The sequence below is a fragment of the Canis lupus genome, chromosome 21 (assembly GCF_048164855.1).
Source record: "Canis lupus baileyi chromosome 21, mCanLup2.hap1, whole genome shotgun sequence".
Taxonomy (NCBI): domain Eukaryota; kingdom Metazoa; phylum Chordata; class Mammalia; order Carnivora; family Canidae; genus Canis; species Canis lupus.
In genome coordinates this window covers 23,409,066-23,436,363 of record NC_132858.1, presented here as the reverse complement: position 1 = coordinate 23,436,363, position 27,298 = coordinate 23,409,066, and the positions used below count along the sequence as shown (strand labels likewise).

General features: G+C 38.4%; 1 long non-coding RNA gene across 4 annotated transcripts in view; it reads right to left on the bottom strand.

Moving 5' to 3' along the window:
- LOC140612893 (uncharacterized) overlaps nucleotides 1-23,696 on the bottom strand; it is a 44,853-nt gene extending 21,157 nt beyond the window's left edge. Inside the window, exons 1-3 of one of the 4 annotated variants that reach the window (XR_012014003.1) lie at nucleotides 21,032-23,696; nucleotides 19,252-19,281; nucleotides 17,348-17,417 (exon numbers count right to left, since the gene is read on the bottom strand). This is a non-coding gene — a long non-coding RNA (uncharacterized lncRNA). The other 3 variants (XR_012014001.1, XR_012014002.1, XR_012014004.1) reach the window with 3 other exon arrangements.
- Nucleotides 23,697-27,298: the final 3,602 nt, after the last annotated feature.

Below are 27,298 nucleotides of genomic sequence, written 5' to 3'. Positions count from 1 at the left end.
GCCAAGGTCATAGCTGAAGAAAAAAAGGTGCACTTGACATATAAACTCTCCCAGCCTATAGAAAACATAGGTATGGTATTTGAATTTATACCTCTTGTGTTATATGAAAATCCTACTCAAGGAATTAGCATAAAACTTGTGTAGAACTAGTGAAAGCCCTAGAAGCACAAACTAAAACAAAACATTTATTTATAGGCTCTTCCAAAATCCAGAGGACATGGGCCTTCTGCTGAAGATAAGCTCACAACACCAAAAGAAGAAAAATGATAAACTATGTGAGTAAATAAATACCACTGGAGAGGGTCATTGGGTTCCATAAAGAAAAGAGTTAGCACTTCAGGTGTTGGACTTGGTAGATCAATCTAGAAGAGACAACAAAATAAGTATGTTTAAAATAACTACAGAGTTTTAAGAATGGAGGAAGGAAGTAATAAGATCCATAGAGAAAGCAGAGAAAAGTACAGCAAAAGAAGACAAATTTGCAAAAGAACCAAAAGAAAATGCAGTCAGTAAAATAAAGAATATACAGAACATTAGAGATGCTGAGAAAATTAGTGATGGAAGACAGACCATAGAGTACATTGATTATATCACAGAGAACAGATGGCAAATACAAATGAACAGATAGGAAATATGACAACTAGATTGAGAAAATCCAGCAGATATAAAATCAGGCTGCCACAATGCACAATTCTAAAGGTCATTCCAATCACCAGGAATCCAATATACATTTTTTTTGACTTTTCAATATATCAGCCTTTATTTAATTAAAGCTCTAAAAGGTGGAAATTGAGAGGAGAGAAAAATGGGGATACACTGATAATTTTTTAAAAAGATAATAGATTTGAAATTTCCAAAATTGAAGAAAGATATAAATATTCAGTTCTCAGAAAATGTATATAAGATTCCTAGCCAGGATAAATAAAAATAAATGCACACCTAAACAATTTGCGAGGAAAATGAAAAACATCAAAAACAAAGAAAAACAACCAGAAATAAAAGAGATTACCTGAAAAGTAATGAGCAATCAGGATTACTGGCTGTATGACTGTGAACAAACCTGCTGAGCTTTCTAAATCTTGGTCCTCCTAATTTATAAAATGGGGTTTGTATAATGCATGAAAAAAAATTAACAATGTTAGGCAAAGCACCTGGCTCAGGATCCCTGATTTTTTTTTTTTTTCAGCAACACCATATGCCAGGAAATAATGACATATCTTTAAAATGCTGAGGTAGCAGTTCTGTCATTTAAAAATTCTAAATCAAGGATGCCTGGGTGGCTCAGTTTGTTAAGCATCCAACTCTTAGTTTCAGGCCATGATCTCAGGGTCATGGGATCAAGCCCCGAATAAGGCTCCTTGCTCAGTGGGGAGTCTGCTTGAGATTCTCTCTCTCCTTCTCCCTCTGCCCCCTCATCCGGCTCTCTCTCTAAAATAAGTAAATAAATTTCTTTAAAAAATTCTAAATCCAGAGACATTTCATTCAATAATAAAGTACAGTTCATTCACACAGCAGAAGCTCACAATAGAGAGAGCATTATAATACATTCTTAAGTAAAAAACAACAATTAAAAAAACCTTTTATGTTAGGGAAGAGGGAAAATGGGTATATCTTTAGTTTATAGTAATAGTATATTAAACACTAGAAGGCTACCCAACAAATGAATATCTTGGTTACCTGTGGAGGGAGGAGCTGAATAGATGAGGATAAGAGTGCAAGCAAAATTTCTCACCAATTATACCATTGATTACCTCTTTAAAATTTTTATTTAATGGACAAATTTCTGAAACACAAAATCTGTTTCTTCTGAATCATGAAGAAACAGAAAATCTGAACAGAAACCATAACTAGAAAGGAGACTGGATTAATAACCAAACACCTTTCAACAAAGAAAAGCATAGGGCCAGATGGCTTCATTGGTTGATTCTACCAAACACTGAAAGAAGCATTAACATTAATCTTCCTCAAGCTTTTCCAAAAAATTGGAAAAAGAGGAAACATTTTCAAATTAATTCTATGAGGCCAGAATTATTCTGATACCAAAAACACAAGAAAAGAACACTACAAACCAATATTGAATATTAATGCAAAAACTTTCAGCAGAATATTAATAAACAGAATCCAACAGCATATTATAGGTTTAGTTTATACTATGACTATATAGGATTTATTTCTGAAGTGTAAGGATGGTTCAATAATATGAAAAGCAATCAGCATACTACATTAACAGAAGGAAGGGGGAAAACCCCACATGATTATCACAGATAATATAGAAAAAGTCTTTGGCAAAATTTAACACCCTTTCATGATAAAGAAAAAGCTCTCAACAAAGTAGGACTAGAGGGAAATGACATCAACATAATAAGGGAGTATATATAAAAATCCCACAGCTAATATCATACTCAAAGTGAAAGACTGAAAGGTTTCCTCTAAGGTCAGCAATGAGACAGGATGTGCCCACTTTTGCCACTATTAATCAACACATACTAGAAGTCCTGACCAGAGCCATTAGACAAGAAAAAGAAATGAAAGGTATCTGAATTAGAAGGAAGAAATAAAATTATCTTTCTTTGCAGATGACATGACCTTTTATGTAGAAAACCTAAATATCAGACACACAACTATTGTAACCAGGAAGCAAATTCAGCAACATTGCAGGATACAAAAATCAACACACAAAAATCAGTTGCCTTTTTATATATTGACAATGAACAATTTCAAAGGAAATTAAGAATTCCCTCAGAATAGCACCAAAAAGAATAAAATACTTAGTAATCAACTTAACCATGGAGGCAAAAGACTTATACATTGAAAACTACAAAATATTGCTGAAGGAAATTAAAGAAGACACTAACAAGCGGAAAGACATCCGGTGTTTATGAATTAGAAGACATAATGTTGTTAATACCACCCAAAGTGATCTACAGATTCAATGTCCCATTGAATCCCTCCTCTTAAAGTCCCAACGAGTATTTTCCAGAAATAGAAAAAAATCCATAAAGTGTACATAAAATTTCAATGACTCCCAAAGAGCCAAACAATCTTGAAAAAAGAAGAACTAAGCTGGAAGTCTCACACTTCCTAATTCCAAAACTGATCACAAAGCTACAATAAACAAAACAGTGTGTGGGGTGGGGGTAAAGACAGACATACAATCAATGGAATAGAGTCCAGAAACACTCACAAAGAAGATCAAATGATTTTTAACAAGGGTTCTCAGACCATTCAATGGGAAAGGGACATTCTTTTCAATAAATGGTACTGATAAAAAGTGGGTATCCACAAACAAAAGAATGAAATTGGACCCTTACCTTACATCTTCTACAAAAAAATAACTCAAAATGAGTCAAAGACCTAAAATATAAGAGCAAAAGCTTTAAAGCTCTTAGAACAAAACATAGGGGGGAAAGCTTGAAGACATTGGATTTGGTAATGATTTCTTGAATATGACTAAAGTCATAGATAACAAAAGAAAAAAATAAATTAATGAGTCTACATAAAAATTTGTAATTTGTGTGCATCAAAGGACACAATCAACAGAGTAAGAAGGCAACCCAAAGAATGAGAGAAAAAAAAATTTAAGTTATATATCCGATAAGGGGTTAAGGTACACAATACATAAAGAATGCCTACAACTCAACAACAAAGAGACAAACAACCCAATTAAAAATAGGCAGAGGACTGGAAAGAAGAGATTTCTCCAAAAAAGATATACAAATGGCCAATAAGCACCTGAAAAGGTGCTCAGCATCACGGATCATTAGGGAAATGCAAGTCCAAACCACAATGAGATAACACTTCACATCCATTAGGATGCTACTCTAAAAAGCAAAAACAAAATAGAAGATAACAAGTGTTGGCAAGGATATGGAGTCATTGCAACTCTGTGTGCTGTTGGTGGGAATGCAAAGGGGTGCTGGCACCCTCAAAAACAGTATGGCAGTTCCTCAAAAAATTCAAAATAGAATTACCATTTGATCTAGCATTTTAACTTCTGGGTTTATACCCAAAAGAACTGAAAGCAGAGAGTCAAGGAGCTATTTGTACATCCATGTTCATAGCGACATTATTCACAAAAGTCGAAAGGTGAAAGCAATGTGTCTGTGGAGAGATGAAATGATAAGCAAAATAGAGCAAATGCATCCAGTGGAATATCAGCCTTACAAAAGGAAGGAAATCCTGACATGTGCTCCAACACGGATGAACCTTCAGAATATAAGGTAAGTGAAGTAAGCCAGTCACAAAAGGACACATACTGTAGGATTCCGCTTATGTGAGGTACCTGGGGGAGTCAAATTCATAGAGACAGCAGGTAGGATGGTGGTTGCCTGGGGGTGGGGAGGGGAAAGTGAATAGTTATTTAATGGGCACAGAGTTTTAGCGTTGCACAATTCTGGAGACGAATGTGGCGATGGTGGCACAACAATGTGAATGTACTTAATGGTGCTGAGCTTATTTTTTCTGGTTATGATGGTAAGTTTTCTGTTAAATGTATTTTGTCATAATTTGAAAAATTATTCAAGTACGCTCCACAAAAAAGTAATTCAGGAGGCAGAGGTTAAATAAAAGGTCAGCTTAGAGGCACCTGGGGGGCTCAGTCAGTTAAGAGTCTGCCTTCAGCTCAGGTCATGATCCTGGGTCCTGGGATCAAGACTTGCATCAGGCTCCCTGCTCAGTGGGCAGTCCGCTTCTCTCTCTCTTTCTCTCTGCCCCCTCCCCCATTTGTTTTCTTTTTCTTTCTCAAATATATACATAAATAAATATAAACTTTTTTCTAAAAAAAGGTCAACATAAAGTATTTCTACCTAAGTGGGAAAAGGTATTTTTACTAAAAAGCTTTAACAACAACAAAAAAAAACACCTCTGAAAATTTACAATATGGTACAAGAAACAAATGTTCATTGTAGAAAATAAAAAATATATATAGGCAAACAAAAATAATAAGAAAATATTAAAAGCTCTATGGTTTTCCATCCAAATGTAACTATGGCTTTTTTTTTTTTTTGGTGTATATCCTTTAAATATGGTGTGTGTGTGTGTGTGTGTGTGTGTGTAAAAACATACCAATGAGAATTATTATCTGTGGATATAGATGCAGCTAGAATAGGCAAGGGGGTCCTTTCGACCCTCTGGACCACTATGAAAAGCTGCTTAATCCCCCAACATTTTATTATGAACATTTCCAAACAAACAAGAAGTTGAAATAATTTCATAGTGAGCATTGAACATCCACCACCTACATTCTACCATTAACATTTTATTATGCTTATTTTATCACACATATATCTATTCTTCTCTCCATCCAAAAATCTGCCTTATTTTGTAAAGTTGCAGATGCCCATACATATTATCTCAAATACTTCACATCATGCATATTATTGTGTTTTGACACATAATTTATAAACAGTGAAATGCATAAATCCTCAATTCACTGAGATCTGACAAATCCATACAGCTGTTTAATCCAAACCTACCAACCTATAGTTCTTGACCATTACCCGAGAAAGTTCCCTCCTGCCCCTTCCCAGCCACCTCTGCCCTCACTCTCCAGAGGCAATACATGCTCAGATTTCTTTCCACCATAGTTTAGTTTTACCTGTTGCAGAATTTCATGCAAGTAGAATCAGGCTTCTACTCAACATAATTAACATGTCTTACTCAAGAGCTCAGAGTGGTTTAGGGACAATTTAATTCCTTCTGGTCTCCAGAGACAGTGGGACACCCATTTAATGGTGCTGCCATCCCTGCCGGCCACTTGATGTAGCAAGCTAGTTGTGTGCAGGACTTTCCACAGTCTACAAGATGGATGACCGTTCCAGGCCACCATTTGCTGGGGTCAGAGGAAAATGGAAATCAGAAATTAGGTATTTATGAATAATGTGCGGGAAATAGCAGTCACCCATTTAATTCTCCTGGAGAATATCTACAGGGTAGTCGGAATAGCCTTGTGCTGTGATTTTGTCATTAGTCATACAGTATAAATCTACAACTATTTATTTATTGTTTGGCAATACTTTAATTTTGCAATAAATTCTTTTCTTTTTAAGAATTGAGAGTGTGTAAGAAAGAAAGAGAGAGAGAGCACGAGTGAAGGGAGGCCTAAAGAGAGAGGGAGAAGCAGGCTCCCTGACTGAGGCAGGGCTCGATCCCAGGACCTTGAGATCATGACTTGAGCAGAATGCAGATGCTTGACCAACTGTGCCACCTGGGAGCCCTTGCAATAAATCCTTTAGGCAACAAAAAGCCATACATTTTTAACTAAACTAAAAGTGTACCTTTAATGAAAAATTAAATACTAAACTTCTGTGTCTCAAGACAGTCGATGATGACAAGGTGCACAAAATATGTTTGGCATTTACTATCCATGCAGAGGGTCACAGTGAAATCACCAACCATCTGGAAACCAGAAGATAAAAATCTGCTGCTGAAGACACATCAGCATCTATGCAACCCTAGGTGGGATTTAAAGAAGAACGTGCCCACGTTAAGAGTAAGCGGCTACTCCTTCCTTTTATATATATATGTGCAACAACATTGGCTGAGATGTGCCAGCTGCTCAGAAGTGCAAGGGTAGGAATGTAAACTTCATCTACAGTTTTCATGGACCGAGGGTCAAAATCAAAGCATAGCCTCCTGTGTCACACTGAACTTGGAGGGAAGTATAAATAAGATATGTTCTGCAATGTATGAAAGCTGCTGGAATCTGAAGACTCTTCTCCTAGCCAACGATTGCCTTTGAAGTTTGCTCGAAGACAAAATGACCACTGGGAACAGCTGGTCTCATAATTTTGAGTATTTAAAGCACTGCAATTCCAGTCCATGAGCACTAATGTAATTTGCGAAAACAGTACACCCACAATTGGCATGGAGCTGAACACTTAACAAGATCTCTTTTCCACTAGAGTGTATTGTTGGCTAATTGCTCTCAGCCATTAGCTGGAAGAGACACGGGGAGAAAGAAGGCTTTGGAGGTGCACAGAGAACCAGGTGATTTAATTATTTCTCACATTTCTTTTTCCATGGTAGTTAATTAGCAAACATTCCTTTCTCTACCTTATCTCTTTGTTGAGATTGTATTAACAAATGTCTGGTCCAATTTGTACAAAACCTATCTGATTAATTCATAATGCAGAAGAGCTTATCAGGTTGCTTCCATTTCCCTTTGCCCAAGAATGATTAGCAATGAGATATTTCAAACATACAGAAAAATAGGTAAATAAAATCACCTAGCTTTAATAGGTGTTAACACTCCCCTGTACACACTTAATGTGATATTTTTAATAAAGCTGTTAAGTCATCACTGCCACATTTACAAGAATATTGGCCTTTAGTTATAACGTAGCATATGAACACATCCTCGTGTGAAAGTCTGACATATTTCTCTGAAGTGCTTGCCTCGTTTTCAGCCCCATGGTCTTTACTGTTCCAATATGGCCCGGTCTGCAGGCCAGGGATGAGACCAGATGGTGTAGTAGCTGCAGTGTGGCTTTGGGGCCATACATATCTGATTTCCAATCCTGATGACCAGCCTAGGGGTGGGCAGATGTTTGTACCTAGTTTCACATTTATAAGATGGGAATACTACTATCTACCCATAGATAGTATTCTATGGAATAGAACACTATAGTATTCTATATACTATGGGAATACTATATTCTATGGGAATACTACTATCTACAAAGAGATGTTGCGAGGTGATGTTAGTAAAGCATTGGAAGGTACCTAGCTGAGGGTAAGAGGCTGTTACCAGCTTGTGTATCTGTTGTACATGCTAATCAACTCCATAAACAATGGGTCTATCACTGAGGCTGTATTTACCAGGAAGCAGCCAACCACTAACCAGATAATTAACAACTTATTTGTGGATTAATGCATACTGGCTTTCCATGTGAGCCTGGATTTAGCAAGTAAAATGGTGGTCCTTTTTTAAGCAGCTGGGGGTGAATTTGCCCCATGCATCTGCTCTCAAAAAAATAACAGAATTTTATAGAGTTTTATAGCATTTACCATTATAGAAAGTCAAAATTAGCCCATGAGGTAAGGGAGCAGTTAGTTACAACCATGAAGCAAGCCTCTTTGTGACCATGGGCATTATTTGTTATTTCTGTGAGCATCTTCTCTTCTGTCCTTAGATGTATCTATTATTTATCTCTAAAGCAAATTGCCTTTAAAAGATCATATTGTTGGGATCCCTGGGTGGCGCAGCGGTTTAGCGCCTGCCTTTGGCCCAGGGCGCGATCCTGGAGACCCGGGATCGAATCCCACGTCGGGCTTCCGGTGCATGGAGCCTGCTTCTTCCTCTGCCTATGTCTCTGTCTCTCTCTCTCTCTCTCTCTCTGTGTGACTATCATAAATAAAAAATAAATAAATAAATAATAAATATCATAAAAAATAAAATATTTATTTATAAAATAAAAATATAATAAATAAAAAAATAAATAAATAAATAATCACATTGTTTAACATAGTGGTTCTCAACCATGGCTGAGCCTCAAAAATCATTGGTGTTCTAAAAAAATCTGTCTGTCCGTCCATCCATCCATCCATCCCAAGGCCCCCACCCCAGCCATACTGGGAATCTCTGAGACTGGAATCTTCATCTCCTGGATGAAGTGGAAGGGATTAATGTTACACCCAGGAGAGGCTGTTAGAGATCCAGGGTGGAGAATCACACTGGGTTAACTACCTAAAGTGGTACCTATCTGAAGGGTAGTTGAAGACTTTGGAATTAATCAGGAAATCTTTTTTTTTTAAATGACTTTGCAAGCAAGATGATGCTATTCCAAATCTTCTGTTGCAAATTACGTCTTTCACAGGAACGAAGCATGCTCAGGGTCCATCCAAGCACAATGTAAATCAAAACACATGTCCACAGCTGGAGCAAAAGCATTAGGACCGTCTAACCAGATTCCATTGGAATGAGTCTGCGTGACACCATGTCAAAGTAATTGTGCACGATTCCCCTAAAGAAAGCTACACGAAGGATAGCCAAAACACAAAAAAAACAACTGGATTTAACTCAATTTTCTAAAAAAAAAAAAAAAAAAAAAAAGTATAACATACACACTATCTTTTGCAAACAAAAGCACACCAAATGTCAGAAAGCAACATAAGACTACATCGTTTTCCAGACATGAAGCCCAGACTTTTATTGACCAGTGCTTCCAAAACTCACCTTCTCTCCCCCTTTTCTTTATCCCAAATAGCTGTCTGCTCTCTCAGGTAATCAGGCAGAGAAATGCATCTGAAGATGGAGACCATTAAGAAATCACACTTCCCTTTGTTTATTGGTTTCCATGGCAAGAGCAAAATAAAAGACAATTGTGTTTCAAAACAACAACAGTAAAAGAAGCAACATCTGTGTCAGACAGGCAAACCTCAGAGGGAAAGTAAAAGTCACACTGCCTGCCATGCCCTTCCCCAAACCAAGCGGCATGATACGTAATGGCATTGGCTGCATGTAGATGCTCAGTCCAGAGACTAAGCTACTCCTGGAAGGTACTATCTTTTATATTTTCTTTGGGGATTCTGTCGCTAAGCTTCTCTTTCATTTGACTCCCAGAAATCAGATAGTGAAATCTCTGGGGCTTTCCAGGCCACCTAATTCAAAGTAACCAGGAACCTGAGTTGGGTCAGGTTCTGCACTGCAACCTCATCCTTCTGGGTCCCCTCTGCCTCGCACCCAACGAGCCTGGCCCAGGTCAACTGCAGCTGTGTGCTTGCCTTTTCAAATAAGGGCTCCAAGTGTCAAGTCATCAGCATCCTCAACCACTCAACACAGTGATAGTATTCTCCTTGATTAGCCCCCACAGCCCTATCTTAGAAAAGTAGGAAATTAGGCACAGATTAGAATGGTGAAAGCAGTAGTTTCTAATCCCCTCCTTTTTTTCTTTTTTTAAGGGAGGAAATTCCCTCAGTGGATAATCCACTTAGAGCAAAAATGGTACCTCAGTGTTGGGCTTGCCCCTACATTCATTCATGTTGGTACTTTTTATTTAAGTTTTTATAGTAGGTTCCCCTCTGCCTAAAAACCCAAGGGAAAAAACCCAGTTCTTTAATTTACTCACATCCTGCTATGTTTTTTTCAGGCTATTCATTTCCTTACCCAGCCTCATCTTCAGAGGCAAGGAAGCTGTAGTTTGGAAGAAAGGGGGAGGCAGGTCAACCAGAAGTTGTCCCAATCTCAGAGGGAGAGGACCCTGATCATCAACACGAGGGGTGCCCTAGGCTATTTCGAAATGTCAGCAGACTCAATTCTAGAAGAAAACACCATTTACTTCCCAACGTGCTGGGGCTCAGTGGAGCATAAAGAATAAATTAAGTAAACTAACTGACAAAATTTGGCAATTGCCAGTTCCTGGGAACTTGAGAAACAGTAAGGGGTATCCTCAACCTTCAGGGCCATGAGGAGACTATCTTGAAGCAGTAGAAATAAAGGAATGATGTGCTCTGCAGATTTGGAGAGGTCCTCTCGGGTCCTGGGGGTACTCCTGTGTCCCTGGCTCTAGAAGACCATCCAACCACCAAAGTTGACAGTTCCTCACAAAAGCTGGCACAGATTAGAATGGTGAAAGCAGTAGTTTCACCCTTGCTCCACTTACCACTCGGGCCTATGGACTGCTTTTATTCTAGGGGTGATTTTTTAAATGCTTCTCCTCCTGCCATGGCTAGCACACTCTGCCCCATCTCGATCTTTGTATCCAGGTTTGATTACATGGAAATGAACTCTGAGCATCATCAAGGAGCCACAGATGGGGGAAGGAAGAAGAGGCAGTAAAGAGGGGTGAGAATGCCTATTTTGGTTGACAAAGATGGTCATGATCTTGGGGTGGGCTGGGGGGATTTTGTGTAGACAATATGTAAGACAGGATCATAAAATAAAGGTGCCCATTTCACTGCCTGGCTGGTGAAGCCAGTTTCACTACTGTGCCGTCACACTTTATATATGTATGAACCACAGGTTGGTTGGTTGGTTGGTTTGTTTATTTTATTTATTTATTTATTTATTTATTTATTTATTTATTTATTTATTTATTTATTTATTTATTTATTTATTTATTTATTGTCCTTGCTGGCAGATCCACTTCTAGCTCCTTCTAGGCAGCCTCCCTTGCTCACTAGTTAGCCATCAGTTGCCTCCAAAGTAAAGTTCCATGGCCTTCAAAGTATGGGAGCTCTGGCCACTTGCTATTTGTAATGTTGCCCCCTAAAATCTTTGTATCTCCTGAGCTCACACACTTCGGTTTGGCATTATATTCCTAAACTATAAAGTCCTCCACATTATGGCCATTCAGTAGGTTTATAAGTAGGTAAGACTAGTTCATGGAGGAGAAGGCCAATTTGCTCCATGGAAATCTGTTCCTTGCATTGCCCAGGACCTGTGAATAGTTAGTTCTCTTTCCCTAATAGTCATTTGACTTTGGAGAAAGATCTGTCTTTTCTCTGGATTTTCGTTTTCTCCTCTTTACAAATGAGAAGCTGGCTAGTCGATATCAGTCATATTTCTTTCAGCTGTATGTTCTATGCTTTGTAACTGTGAGGTTGAAGATCAGAGAACTTGTGCACCCCCAAAGGGTGTAAAAATAATAGTACATAACACACACTTTCCATGTATGAAGTCATTGAATTCTATGATCCCATGAGTATTATAATAATTATGACTCCTATTTGTTGGGTGAGGAAAAAGGCATAGAGGTCGAGCAGCTTAAACTGGGTCATGAAGTCACAATGGGGTATGAACCCCAGCTCTAAGCTACACTAGGAACCACAGCAGATACAGGATGAGAATCAATCACAAGTTATCCGCCGGCCAGTAGCAGTTACAAGGGAGCCAAGACTAAAGCTAGCCAGTGCCCTCTCCACCACCTGCTGGATTCTCCTGCACTATTTAGGGCACATGTTACCATAGACAAACACAGGTACTTCATGGCAGTGGTGTAAATTAGGATGATTCTGGCAGCAAAAATCTAGAATCACAAAGATGAAAATGACCAGTTTGGGATTTCTTTGCCACCTACTGACCTGTCAGTGAATTGATGCTATTTGAGGTAGAAAATACTCAAACAATCTCGGGTGAGGAACACAAGTGACCAGGCAAAGAGACCCACCCCCAAGACTAGTTTAGGGAAATAAGCTGGGTCTGCCAGGGTCTTAAAAACACAGCCACTCTTGAGGTCCTGACTGCCCTATTCTGATGTCCTAGGTGTGCTCCTCAAAAGCAAGTGCCTTTCACTGAAGCCAACCCTAGCCCACAGAGATCTTTGCACAGGAAAGATGACATGCTCACTCATCTTTAAATAGGTTCATTAAGAACCCCAAACTCAACAAGACTCTCTCTACCAGCAAAGTTCTTCCCAGTTCACTCCAGGAAGGTAGTAATGTAAATTTGTAAGGCTATTTTGAGTCTAAACGCATTGCCAGTAGGGCCTGAGGTTTTGAATTGGGCCTCTCTTCAATGCTTATTGAAACATTACTGAATGTTGAGTGTTGAATGGTGTTCAGTCTTGTGCCCTTCGGGTTTTTTCCATCTTAAATCCTTTCGGAGCAGGGTGGGGCTGAGCTGGGAACTAGTATAAATCAGGTTGCAATCGTCCTTGTGCAATCTAGCACATCCACAAGTTAACACCACTATTGGGGAGAAACCAACTCAACAGTGCTGCTTGATACAGCTTCAGACCACTCATGGTCACTGACAGGCCTATGGCCAACTGGGTAAGAATTCTATATATTGATACTTTCTTTGACCTTATCTACCCACCAGCTATGCGGCATACATGCTATCATACTGAGTGAAATACCTTTCTCTCCCTAGAGCTAAAAGGACACCATTATAAGAAGCTATATAGATTCTTTGCCACCATGTCACTGATTTACCTACCGTACTTTGTAGCCCAGATCTATGAATCATCCTTCCTAACTTTTCAGCTAACAAAACATGTTCCTTTAGATACAATCTCTTCTGTATCTAGAGTTATTTGTTCTGAATCTTGATGCATTCTTAGGGCATTATTTCTTACTGAAGGCAGCTCTCCCTCAGTGTTTCATGATAATTTTTATTTCAAGCTCTTTATGAATAGTAAGCTTGTCTTTTCTCAAGGCTTTATATTCCTAGGACTATCTGAGTCAGTTGTCAGATTTGTGGCATTCATCAAGTACAGGCAAAGGGACCGTATTTCCTTGCCTCTTTTCCATGGGTCACTGAACAGTGCTAAAATTCTGAATTTCTTAGAACAGAACTCAAAAGCAGTCTCTTACTTTCCCTCCCTTTTCTTCATTAGTTTTAATTTCTAAGTAATGCAACAGATCGTTTGTTCATTCCAACATTAATTGAAGAATTACGAATGAGGGAACACAAGCAACCAGGCACTTTGCTGGGGATACAGAGATGAAGAAACATGGTCCACTTTCAGGAAGCTCTTTGTGTCAGGCACTTTGCTGGGGATACAGAGATGAATAAAAGTGGTCCACTCTCAGGAAGCTCACAATATGGTGAACAAGATCAGATCATGATTAGAAAAGCAGTATGTGCTCCAAGGTCTGCAAGGCATTGATGTGCAGATTCCAGAAAATCCATCCAAAGGCCTAGAAACGATGCTTGACCTGAATGTTAAAGGATGAGTAGCAGTCACTTTGGAAGAGTCCAAACAGGTAGGCTGATGCGGGTGCAGCAGTGGAACATAATTTTTTTTTTATAAATTTATTTTTTATTGGTGTTCAATTTGCCAGCATATAGAATAACACCCAGTGCTCATCTCGTCAAGTGCCCGGGCACTGAGGTGGGCAGTGGAACATAATTAAGAGAGTGGCTAGAGAATCATGGCCAGATCATGAAGGGCTTCATCCCTTGGGCTAAGAAATTTGACCTTTATCTTAAAAAAAGAGATGAACCAATAAAGGGAAGAGACAGCAGAACTGTAATATAGAAATGGTATCGTGTATGAAAGAAAGAAAACTCTGGGAAGTTCGCAAAAGTCAGTAAGATTCTGTGTCCCCATTTGCTTCATCTGACATTGATTTTTGGCCCTTGGGATGGCATTACAGAGCATGTGGAGACTAGTCCGGGCTCCACGCCAGTTCGTGGTGCCAGTCTGCCTCTCCGGGAGATTTACCGCAATGACCTTCTTCAAACTCTCAGACTGCTGTGCTTGTTCTGTACTCTGCTCTGTACAGTGATCATCCGGGCAGCCGCCTTCCTGGAACACGACCTCTTTGCATAAGGTCACAAAATAAGGAATCCAGATGGTGGAGAGCAGTGTAAATGGCACTTGGAGACGGGAAGAGAATGTGTGTGCAGAGGCAGTCAGCATGCCCCACATGTGCATCTCAAAAACCGGGAGGCAGGAAAGGAGGTGGGAAACGTGGGGAAAAGCGAGAGGAGAAGATCCATTGGTTCTCTTCCATGAGAGCACTGCTGCACGTTCTATCACGCATTTCCACATAGGAGAAGGTAAGTTACACTGAGATAAACTGTCTCAGTGCAAAGATGAAGCAGTAGCAAATAAAACAAATCACATGGGTTTGCTTGCTTCTTTTTCCAATCTCTGTTCTCCAGGCCCATAGCAGTCTGCCTGTCACATCAAGTTAAACATTCTGCCTTGGAAATCATGCAGTCACAGAGCTTAAGGAAGCTTGCAAATGGAAATGTCATTACTTTAAAGAAAAAAAAAAAAGGTCTCAAGTCCTGTCCTAATCACCTCCTATTATTGCTCCTATCTGTAGCATAGCCTGTGCACTAATGCACTTCAGACTCACCAAAAGCCTCGGAAACTGCTCGGGAGAACAATTTGATACCTAATGATCCCTGAAAAATTCCTTTCATGTTTTTCTCTGGACACTGACTTTATATATTTTCCTTGAGAAATTTTGGGTACGGCTAATTAATATACACACCAGAAATGTTACAAGCGTGTGGAAATTAGTTTATCTGGTTTCATGAATACTGGCTCCCTGCTCCACAGGAAGCCATGTTTTTTTCCTCTCACATACACATTTTATGAGAGATTTCTCATAATAAATTTAAAAGTTTAAAACTTTCACCCGAGCTGAGGTTCCTCAATTTTCATCAGTAAGTTCATTGGCCAGGATGTGTTACAGCGACAAAAGTGATTTCAAAATTGCTGGCTCAGTGACTCTCAGCATAGCAAAGAAGAAAAGTCTTTCATGTTGTTACTGTCCTCAAACATACCCTTTCTGCTCAGATGTAACCCCTAGTTCCTCTTATTTGGGCCACATTTCCTATTTCACAGCTATACAGAGACAGGTTCTGGAAACTGTATGGTAAAGGTAAGGTTCCTACGTGTAATGCAATAGGTGTATTTCTACAAAACATGCACGAACAAGGGTTTTGTAAGCACCATTTAAAACTATTGGAAGGGTATTTTCTAGGGATCTTTCTGTGGATCTTTTCAAAAAACAAGAAGCCCTTTAGAAAAATATCCATCTCTACTTCATGTGTTCTAATTTCAGGTTTTCATGGACTAATTACAAAAACTGATGGAGGCCACCATTCTTTTTCCTTGATTGAGCTGACTTCACACCCACATAAGAGCCAATCATGCTTGGCTGTTAAGCTTTACTAAACAAAGATATTTGCAATATAGACTACTGAAACAGAAAACTTCCCCATGAGTCAGTAGCCGACCCCAGCAAAAGATTTCATGGTTCTGACTAACCAGCCCACAACCTTTCGTACCCAGTTCCGCTTTTTTTGGTGGTCTCTACAGTCGAATTTCTAGTTAGGAACTGAAAAATTGGTTTGGTTTCAACTTCCGTAGGGTAAGTAGTGGTACTAGCCATGATACCCTGGGAGTTTCAGGATCTCAAACACGTGAACACTTCCCCTACCTGAAGCCCCCACTCTAATCTCTGCCCCATGGCATTCCAAACGGACATTGTATATGAGCAGAGAAGGCCAGGCAACAAAGACATCTTGTTAGTGGGACTCCTGCATCAAACCCTGGGGAGCTGGCTTGGAATGTCAGCACTCTCACTAAAGGATTAGTTCCTAATTCTCCTGAATCATCTTAATCACCTATGGAGGTCTGGGTTTTGTAGTTTCAAGTCTTGCCTCAGACCAATCTCCAGGCATAGGGCCCTGGATTCTGTATTTTAAAAGGCATATTGGCCACGGTCCCCACTACCCTGTCTCTCCTGTTCCCACTACCATGGGCATTAAGGAAGTATGGGTTAGAGTTGGAGAGTGGAAAGCCAGCGATGTCTGGAAGCTGCCTTATACCAGCTTGGGAGAGCTGACTGTCAAAAGCAGCAGACTGTTTCAAGAATTTTGCAAGGCCTTATTAAAAGCTAAATCATACAAGCTTATTATTTAATAATTATCAAAACCAAAAGCAATACTCACAGTTCATCACCTCCTACTCATTTACTATTATCTATGTTCTTACATAGATACACCAATGGTGTATCTATGTTCTTGAGGTTTTTCACATCTATTGTATCTGTACCAATGGTGGGCATCTGTACCAATGCTATATAATGGTGTACGGCTGCGTGCCTCTTCCCAACTCTGCGTTCAATGACATCACATTGGTAGCTTGAGGGCAGAGCATTTATACAATAGGCAAAAGCTAAAAATCAGGGCTTGATTTATTGTTGACTATCTCCAGGCTTAAGAAAGTGACAGGAAAATGTAAATAATGTAGACTGAACTTAAAAATATGTCACACGTAGGGGTTCAGGGTGGCACAGTCAGTTGAGTAGACTGACTCTCGGTTTCGGTTCAGGACGTGATATGGAGACCTGTGTCTGGCTCCCGGGCTCAGTCAGTCAGGAGTCTGCTTCAGATTCTCTCTTCCTCTGCCCCTCCCACTAGTGCTCGCTCACTCTCTCTAAAATAAAGAAATAATTCTTTAAAAAGCAAAGGTCACATCTATAGCTGGCAGATTGCGAATAGCACAAAACTTCAGGAAATACTCTTCCAGTATCTGAAAATGGCCCAATTTCAGTAAAGAAGTGGCTCTCTCTTCACTGACAAACAAGTGAAATTCCAACATATCCCTTTGTTGTTTTAACTTTCATCTTAGTCTTTCATATAAAGTAAAATCAAGCAACATTCCTGCTGGAAATCATACTTATTCATCAACTGCAATTACAGTTTGGCTATGGATAAAAGAGTTCCATAAAAACCAACGATTGCAGTCTGTGAGAACCAATGAGCTATATAAAATTTACAATAAAGAGGACTGTATGTTCTATTATTATTTATGAATTGCATATTTTATTGCATATTATTAATGTATTTATACATTATTATAATTCATAGTATATATATTCTATTCAATTTAATTGTATATTTTAGTATTTGTATCTCAGTAAAATTTATAATACTTACATTTGATTATATGTAAATATACATTCTCCCCCAGAGAGCCAGTTGTTAAACATTTACAACACACCACTGCCTAAGCCAAGAACAAAAACAGGTTGAACAGCTTCCTTGGCTTCTATCCTATAGGTCCACACCCTTATCTTAGCCGTTTAGTTTACCATTCTCCCGTCAAGAAAAACACCAAGAACTGTACAGGAATACAAATCAAAAGGAAAAGAGATTTTCCTAAAGATTCAAAACATAATTTAATCTACTTAATCCAACTCTTCCAAAGAAGGCTGCTTTCCAAGTAGGGACAGCTTTGGGCTGATCTGACCACACCTGCCACGTGGAACACAAGAAGAACCCTAACAGATGGCAGTTTTGGCATCATAGCCTAATACATATCATCCCCCTTGAAGCTACATCAGATAGTTCCTTGGGAGCAGAGGAGAGGTGAATATGAAGGCATCCAAGTAGGTAGCGAACAAGAGGAATTTGACTCTTACTGTCAACTGTGGTATATGTTTGGGGTACATAACAAAAGGATCAGTGAGGAATTCCACTTTTCATCAACCAGATTTCTACTTTTCATCATTTACACATGCGTGCCATGGCTCCTTACATATTAAAATTGTCATTGCTTGTGATTTAAAAATGTCTTTCTAAAGGTGAAACAGAACAGTTACCAAGCCAAGATGTACAGAAATCTTAAAAATTCTGTTACTTTGGGGGCACCTGGGTGACTCAAGTCAGTTGAGCATCTGATTCTTGATTTTGGCTCAGGTCATGATCTCAGGGTCATGGGATCCAGCCCTGTGTCAGAGTCTGAGTTGCGCTCTGTGTGGGTGTGGAGTCTACTGAGATTCTCTCTCTCCCTCTCCTCCTCCCCCCACCTTCGTGCACTCTCTCTCAAAAAAAAAAAAAAAAAGAATTCTGTTATTTGGTAGTTTTGTTGTTTGGTAACTTTAGATCAATGCCAATAGCCAACACTAATCACTAAGGAGTTTCCTTTAGTGTTGGAAAAATCGATTGCAATTAAATTTTCAGGTTTTCTTTAAACTAGAATTTAAATAAAAACCTGAAATAAAAAAAGCTTTCTTAAAAAAAAAAAAAAAAAAGGCCTGTCCTATCTCTAATCAAATCAGATTCCTGACTGCCCATATTAATCTTGGCCCTTGTCTAAGTGTCTACTTAATTCCAAAACTATTTTTCCATTTGTTAGTCTTACCCATCCCACCTCACCTTCTCCCTAATGATCTTGCTCTTAAAAACCAAAGAAGCAAAAGCCCACCAAATGCCTGTTGTTATTGTCTAGGTACAATGAGCTAGAAACCTCTGGTAAAAGAGTCATCCTTCATTTAGAGAGTGTAATTTTTCATTTATGAAAGAAACACAATTGATGCAGATAAAGAAGTTTTCAGTAAGTTGCTTTTGAATGTCTTATGTACAGTATTGTAGACATGAATGCACGAAGAGACCCCTCTGACCTTCAAGTAGAAGACTCTGCTACCAGCATAAAATGTTCACATATCTATCCACGAGAAAGGGAGACTGGTCTCAGACTTCATCCTCTAGATAGCATGATGTTATGTTAATCCTGACGAATGTTAACATTTTTACTTCATTAGTATGTTCTTGAAACCTAGTCACAGAACTGCTCCAACAAGATTCCCCAGGCCCTTCAAAAAGGAATGTTTTTGATGAAGGTCAGACCACACATTCGGGGATTGGAAGGAAGGAAGATGTGAGAAATCCAATCCGCCAGGAATCCTACCAGATAAGAGCCTTGTGTGACGTATTTTGAATTAATAGCCTTGAAGGTGATAATAAGGATGAGAGGGGTGCTGTGATAATACTTCAAACAAAAACATATCCAAGATACTTGCAAAACAATCCAGGAAAAATCAAGATATGTTTCTACTTACCTGGTATCTGTCTGGTATCTTATCTGGTATCTGCATAGAAAGAACATGTACTTTTAAGTACAAAGACACTTACTATGTTTGTTTTTTTTTTTAATGATTAGATAGATATTTCTTTATCCATGACTTGTTATCTCATAGAAAAACTAAACAACTCTGGTCATCACCCAAAAACTTGCCCTGTATATAAGAATGTGTAGGTGTTGTCCTATTTGATTACTCATCCACATGAGCTACCATCACTTCACGAATCAGATTAAAGGAACACACCACTCGTTAATACAAAAATCTAGAGGACACTAAATGTCAGATTACTTTGGCTTTAGCCAGACTCATTTCTATGATATTCCTATAGGAGATGCTGAGTTCACAGAGAGGCATTTCCTCAACTCGTGTCTTTGTCATGTGCTTAGCTCCAGAATTTCCTGAGACTGGCATCTTTAACAAAATAAGTCTTTTGCAAGGGTCTGGGGCCAGACTGCCTGCCTTGACTCCTGTCATCACCACTTGGTGTCTGATCTCAGACAAGCTACCTAACATGTCCTCTGTGAAGTACTGATAGTTCTGATTCCTATCTCAGGCAATTGTGAGGATTTAATGAGTTAATAATACTTTATAAAGCATTCAGAAGAATGTGTGGAACATAATAAGTTAGCCATTTGAATCATATTATTATATTTTCGCGCTCAGCATGTGTGGTTGGAAGAAGAGAAAAGGTCTGCATCTACTTAATGAAAACCAATAACTAGAAAAACTATATCAAAATATCTGCCTGGAAAACATATGTCCTGAACAGGATTTCCCAAGTAAAAGAATACTTCGGTTTTTATTAATATGTGTTTATTTATTTTATCAGTTTTCCACTTTTAAAACACTTTAGGAAGCTATTCCTTCTAATACTTCCCAAAGTTATGAGGATTCCTTTAGGAAACGAGGAAGCACACATACCAATGCCCAATCCCCCAATGAATACTGAGTTTTCATTTTGCCAAATTCACAGGCTCATATATTCTCAGCATAAAGGAATGATGGCTTCTGAAAAGCGGCCAAAATTGAAATTTTATTTTTTATTTTTTTTTCAAAATTGAAAATTAAAAAAAAATTTTTTTTAATTTATTTATGATAGTCACACACAGAGAGAGAGAGAGGCAGAGACACAGGCAGAGGGAGAAGCAGGCTCCATGCACCGGGAGCCCAACGTGACATTCGATCCTGGGTCTCCAGGATCGCGCCCTGGGCCAAAGGCAGGCGCTAAACCGCTGCGCCACCCAGGGATCCCTCCAAATTGAAATTTTAAAAGGAGAGTTTGAATCTGCTTTCAGGAACAGATATATCTATAAAACTTAGCATATATTTTCACTTTTCTGAAGTTGTATCAAAGCATTAAAGTATGAGAATACCTGGAAACTCAGTTCTGATTAGCATTTAATTAACAGGTTGAGATAAAATGCATTCTTATTACTTTACCAGTAATTAATAGATGACTTGGTGTCAAAATGAAATGCCCACGGATTGCATAATGTATTAAGTAATGAAGTCAAGTTAACTGCGGAGGAAGCAGAGGGGGGCTGCATAGGGCTCATGGGCAAATGGAAGTTTGCCTCAGAACCTACTAATTTGATACTTAGCATTAAAGATACTGAATTATCATTCATAAAACTTGATTTTCACTTGTTACTATCATTTTGCTCAGTTAGCTAGAGACGGCAAAGGTGATCATGATTCTCTGAAAATAAATTTAACAGATGGCCCTTGAGATGTGAAACAATGAGCTTGAAGGTACCTAAAGAGGTGTGTGTCCTGGCCGATGACTTACTCCATTATCAGAAGGCATTTGCATGCACAAGATACCTTCAAAAAAGCAGAGGCTGGACAAGAGGTAGGGAAAGAGGTAATATTAAAATATATTTCAATTAAACCAGGCATGAGTGCTTATTCCTAAACTCACTTAACCTTCTTTAGGCATGAAGACCTTGGCAAGAACATTTTCTTGCAGGTAAAGGGATGTAAAGTTTTCTCTGCCCACACAACTGCCCAAGGAGTAGCTCTCCTTCCAACTAAGTTTCTAAGTTCTGTTGGAGTTAAAGTTACTGGAAGGATGTGTATAGGTACTGGGTCAAGGTCATGCAGGATGGACTGCTGACACTTATACATTAGGTATGTAAAAGGTGCCAAATATTTGGCTACTGAAATTTGAGAAGTCAGAAAACAAAAGGAGAGGTGGGCTAAAAGCACTTAAAACCTGCTTCAAATGTTATCTCCTGAACAAAGTCTACCTCTCAACCCAGGCCCTATGCATATACTTTGAAAATGGAAGTGACCGAGTTGCCTATTGCTTATAGGAGTTTAAGTTGATTGAGGGCGATTTAGCTGTAAATCCTAAGTGCTGATGCACAGGAGATGCTCACCACTACCGAATGAATATTCAATTTCACATTTTACTTTTGCTTCACACTTTAGTTAACGGTCTCTAGGAAATAGGGGAACTTATTTGAAATGAAATATTTTCAATATTACCTCTAGCTTACACAGATTTCTGCCCACAAAGCAGGTCTAACAGAGACTGCTATGCTTGAGCTGTCTTATTATTTGGCGTTATTCCACCACCAAAATAATGACATCACATTTTATTCCCCCCCCCCTTCCTGGTTGGGCTTGTCAGTTACTAGTTCATTGTCTCCCAGCTTCAAATTTACCCTTCAATGCCTACTCTAAAATAATGAATGCAATTATTTTAAGCATTTCCCCTTTAACTGTAAGAACGATGTTAGGCTTACTCAGAAGACACACAAGGGTACAAGCAGGTGTCTTTGCCCCTGTCATTTGTCCAGAATGGCCCTGCCAACACCATGTTCCCATGGTCCTCTCAATATTCAGATACCATGCGCTCCAAGCCTCCCACCCACCATGGCACCCTGACCCCCGTGGTGTAACAGTCCACTGGCTGAGCCTCACCTGTGCCCTGTAGGGCTGCTTCCTATTTCCCTGGTGAATGTGGGCCTATCTGGCCTTGACAGCCCGATGGACTCTGCCAGACAGTGAATTGCAACCAGTATTCCCGACTAATCAGGTCAATATACAAGACTGGACCCTGACTGATATGGTTGTCATCACAGAAGTCTGGGGCCTCCACATGAAAAATGGGAGAACTACTTTTGCTTCTGAACTTGGGACCAGATTCTAAGGTATTTATTAAAAGTGAAATGTTCTCTAGATCATGTTTTTATCCTCAGAGGAACTCAGCCCCAAGTTTAAGTCTGTATTGTTCTAAGCCTTCCATTCAGAGGGAGAAGTTTTTTTTTTTTTTTTTTTTTTTTTTTTCAGAGGGAGAAGTTTTAATACTGAAGTTCAGCACCTCAGGTGAACAGGAGTTGTCCATATAAAAACAAGAATACCTCAGCACTTTCTGCAACAATTACCAGAAACATACAAAGTGAACTACTACAGAAAAACTAGGAGCTGATTTAAGAGTGGTCACATAGCAAACACGTCAGTGTCAGGACTGAGGAATGGAACCTTCAGTTATTCCAAGTGGAAGACGTGTTAACGTGTGAAAACTGAACTAACTCGGCAACAGTACTACAATTCACACAGCTATATACTGCACTGTGGCAAGCTCGAATTTGGGTGCTGCACGGACCTGGGTTCATCTCAGCTGTGGCACCTGAGTTGTGTGTGTGTGTGTGTGTGTGTGTGTGTGTGTTTTGCGCCACCCGTGTGCCTTTAGCTAAAGGATATAAGCTCTGAGTTGGTTTCATCACCTCGTCTTGCGATGATGATGTCAAAATTGGATAGATCACCTACCTTAAAGAATTGAGAAGATGTTAAACAAGATCAGCAACCACTGTAGTTAGTTTTCCCTCTTGTTTCTTCATTTTATAGGTAAGAATACTGAGGCACAGAAATAAATAAAATTCTTGCCAAGAGCATAGCGGTTTATAGGTGCTAAGTGTGCAAACCAGGGGACAAAACATGTACTAAAGCAGTTCTATGGAGGAGAGTAATTTATTAAGTGCTATCCTATACTCTCTTGACAAATGTCATTCATTACCAGACTGTTGATGAGCCACTGAAACATAGAATGCAATTTATGCCATTAAACATTTAACGACTTACATTTATAGAATACTCTATAAGTGCTATGACTAGTATTTCACTTAATCACAACAGCCTTATCTTTAAAAGACTGATTTTTTAGTGATAAAAATTCTTTAGTAATAAAGAACTCCACAAATCAAGGAATTTTAGAAAAATAAATTATGTGTAAATAAAGGCAAATCACCACTAATTAATAACTTTGTGAATAATTTCTCAACTTTTAATAAAAGTCCAGGTTTCCGGGGATCCCTGGGTGGCTCAGGGGATTAGCGCCTGCCCCTTTGGCCCAGGGCATGATCCTGGAGTCCCAGGATCGAGTCCCACATCGGGCTCTCTGCATGGAGCCTGCTTCTCCCTCTGCTTGTGTCTCTGCCCCTCTCTCTCTCTCTCTGTGTCTCTCATGAATAAATAAATAAAATCTTTAAAAAAAAAAGTCCAGGTTTCCTTTAGTTGTATATGCCATACGTAGTAGAGGGTAAGTTAGAAGTTTAAAAGTATCTAAAAAATAAAAAAAATAAATAAAAAAAAATAAAAGTATCTGCTTCCCAAGGAAGGAAAGGCTGCTTGAACATGTTGCAAAAAATATAGATGAGTGATAGAATGTGAAAGTAAGCTTTTCATATGATCAAAGAATAAAAGACTGCTACTAACAGAGGCTAATCATTATTTTTCAAAACACATCTTTATGCCTTATAATTTCATTCAATATTACAAGTCTAGACAAACCACACCTTTCCTCCAAACCTGCGCCTGTCCCCATCTGCTGAAACCAATGGAAGTGCTAGAAAACACAACATAAAAGTCCACAAAACAATTTAAAATTATTTTATTGGAAGACTGCTACTTTTTACACTTATAAAAAGTTTAAATGGAGATATACCATCTGCTGGACATAAAACTTAACCTTTTGGAGACCGATGACATGGGCCATGGGGGACTGTTTGGCCCAGGAAATTACATCATTCTTGCTGCATCACCTGACAGCACATGCCCACCCCATATATTCATAATACACCACAGCAAACTAACATTACAATATTCTCTCTTCTTTAAGCCCCCTGACTTAGTGGAGAATTTAGTCAATTCACGCTCTCATTAACGCAATAGCTTCCAGATGGTTTCCTGCTGACTGCTGTCCTCTCCTTGTTTTGACCTGCCTTGCACATTGTGGCCAGACTAAGCTTATAGCAATTGTGCACTGTTGCTTCCTTCTTCAAAAATCAACAGAATTTTCCCATTGGTAAGGTCATATTAAAATTAATGGTTAATTCTTACCTGAAACATACTTGTTTCTTTTCCTTCTTCAGGTCACCTGAGACAAAGTCCATCGTGATGCAGTGTGTAATGAGGACACCTTTCCTTTGAACACGAAGATTTAAATGCTATTTTAATTCTTCTCTCACACTCTAACTACAATCCATTAACTCACAGCACCACCTATCTTTCAATTAAAAGGTTAGAAAACTAGGTTTACTTTTAACAGAATGCCCAAATGATGTCTGGCCTACACAATTTACTGTGAAATTAAGTCCAAAATGCAAAAACAAACGAAAAAAAGTCTAAAAATAAAAGTTCCATTTGACACGATATACCAAGGTATCTGTTCCAGTCCATATAAATCTCTTAGTAATGTCTCAAACAAAAAAGCTGGGTGAGCAGTATACTGATGCACAGTATACTGATTCCACATCAGTATACTGATATTCACAGAATAGTGAACAAAACTACATTTGTTAATGTCAACCAGAAATTGCAATTGGAGAAGCAGGGCCATTTGACTTACAAATTCTAATATTCATTGATATTTATTTTCATGCCCAAGTGTTAACTGAAATGTATTATCACCCTTTTCTTAGAAGTCTTCCCAATATTTTACACGTTTTCCCTGTTTAAATGAGAAAAAAGATGACCAGATATTAAATTCAATGTTTATGTTCTCTCAATGTGATAACTATCAGTACAAGGACATATCTATTATATACATACAATAAAATATAACTATTTATAAATAAATACAAATAAATAAATGAATAAAATGGGGGTGGGAAGGGAGCCTGCCTGTGTAGTGCATAGTTTGTTCTGCATAGTAACCCAAACCAAGCTTACCGTTCTTCTTTCTCAAATCAGTGTTATGGCAATTTCCTTACATAATCAATATAAATATTCAAGCAAATGAGCATTTGTACCAAAAGCTAAGATGTCAACCTATGAAAAATCAAAATGTCTCAAATGTACACTGCATTCCTCCTGTGTAGTTCACAACTTAATAAGGCAGGCTGCACCAGGCATTAGCGTCCATTTTACTGATAGGTAAATGGATGCACCACTGCTTACGCACAACGGTGCATGGGAAACAGAACTCCACACCAGCGCTTATATATGTCTGTCTCATGTTCTGTTCCTCAGATACAAAAATTAGGAAAAAATACTGGGGGGCTGGTGTGGCTCAGTCAGCTAGGTGTCTGACTCTTGATTTCAGCTCAGGTCATGATCTTGGGGTCATGGGATCGAGCCCTGCCACTGGACACCATGCTCAGCTGGGAGTCTGGTTGAGATTCTCTCTCTCCCTCTGCCCCTCCTTCCTGCTCACGCTCTCTAAATAAATAAATAAAATCCTTTTTAAAAATTAGGAAAAAAACAAATAATTTCAGTTAAAACCATAAGTAATGTAACTTATAAAAGTTATTTTGAAAAAAAGCATTTGGTTATAATTTTCAATGTAACTGTCACTATCACAAAAGTTTTGAAGACTACTTTGGAAGACTACTACTCTTGTTAACCCTGAGTAATTGGGTTACATGTATTCTTAACAATTGATACATTGGGGCCCTAGTTGTTTTAGAAGCTCTTTTGTCAGAGTCTAAGTAGTGTGGTGTCTACCATACAACTTGTACCACGTGGCCTTTTTTCTTGTGATTTCTGGCAGCAGACACTAACACAAGCCTTTCTGGGAGTGGTGAATTAAATTACTACCCAATTTCAGTACAGTTAACTTGCGAATTGTAGCAAAGTTGTTAAAAGAGAAAAATAAGCCCTTCTAATTTTTACAATAATTAGTGAAAATTTCATACTACTGACAGAATAAAAAGAAGAGTCCTTTGCCTACTTTGTAAACTTTCCCTTCCACTCTCTTTCAAAGTTTTATATTTCATATCCATTGTTTTCCTAATATCATCATATCTTTCCTCCTGTAGAATTCCTTATAAGCTGTTTCAGGCAAATTACTAACCTACTTCAAGGTTCTGCTAAACTTCTGTGTCCTAACATTTAAAATACAGTAGAATTTTTATTGTTTTCTCACATTTTATTGCACAATACAAACTTGATTAAAATGCACTAAAAAAACCCAACATTTTGTGTTGAAAGTAACACTAATTTAAAATGTTTGGTAGGAAATAGCATAATTTATTTTAATATATTCCAACTTAATACGAAGATGAATAGTTTATTTCAGAAAGTTTAGATATCTTAACTATAGTTTATTACTGAAACAAATTTTTTGGTCTCTCTCTTGCTCTTATTTTTGACTTTTTAATTCTTCTTTAGAAGTTCACAGTGTCATAGAAGTGAAAAATAAGATTGATAGAAACCACTCTAAGACCTATGGCTTTATATACATAAAAAATTCAATAATGTTGCCATAACCCCTAATACAATGTGATCCTTACTTACTATTATCCAGAATAAACTGTACATATATTAAATTGTTCAAGTATATCTACAGCAGGGCTTATAAAAAGTGAGGTCCCACTGCTTAAATTAATGGGCTTCTCTCTGAAGATCACTTCTAACTTCAACATAATTAGTTCTAACAATTTTTTGACTTTATAATTTATTATACATTCTCATATTGTCTAAAATGCTCAAATGAGCCAAACATTTAATTTACATCAAGTTTAATTCCACTTTAGTACAGCACCAGAGGTTAAAAATGGATCTGACTAACCAAATG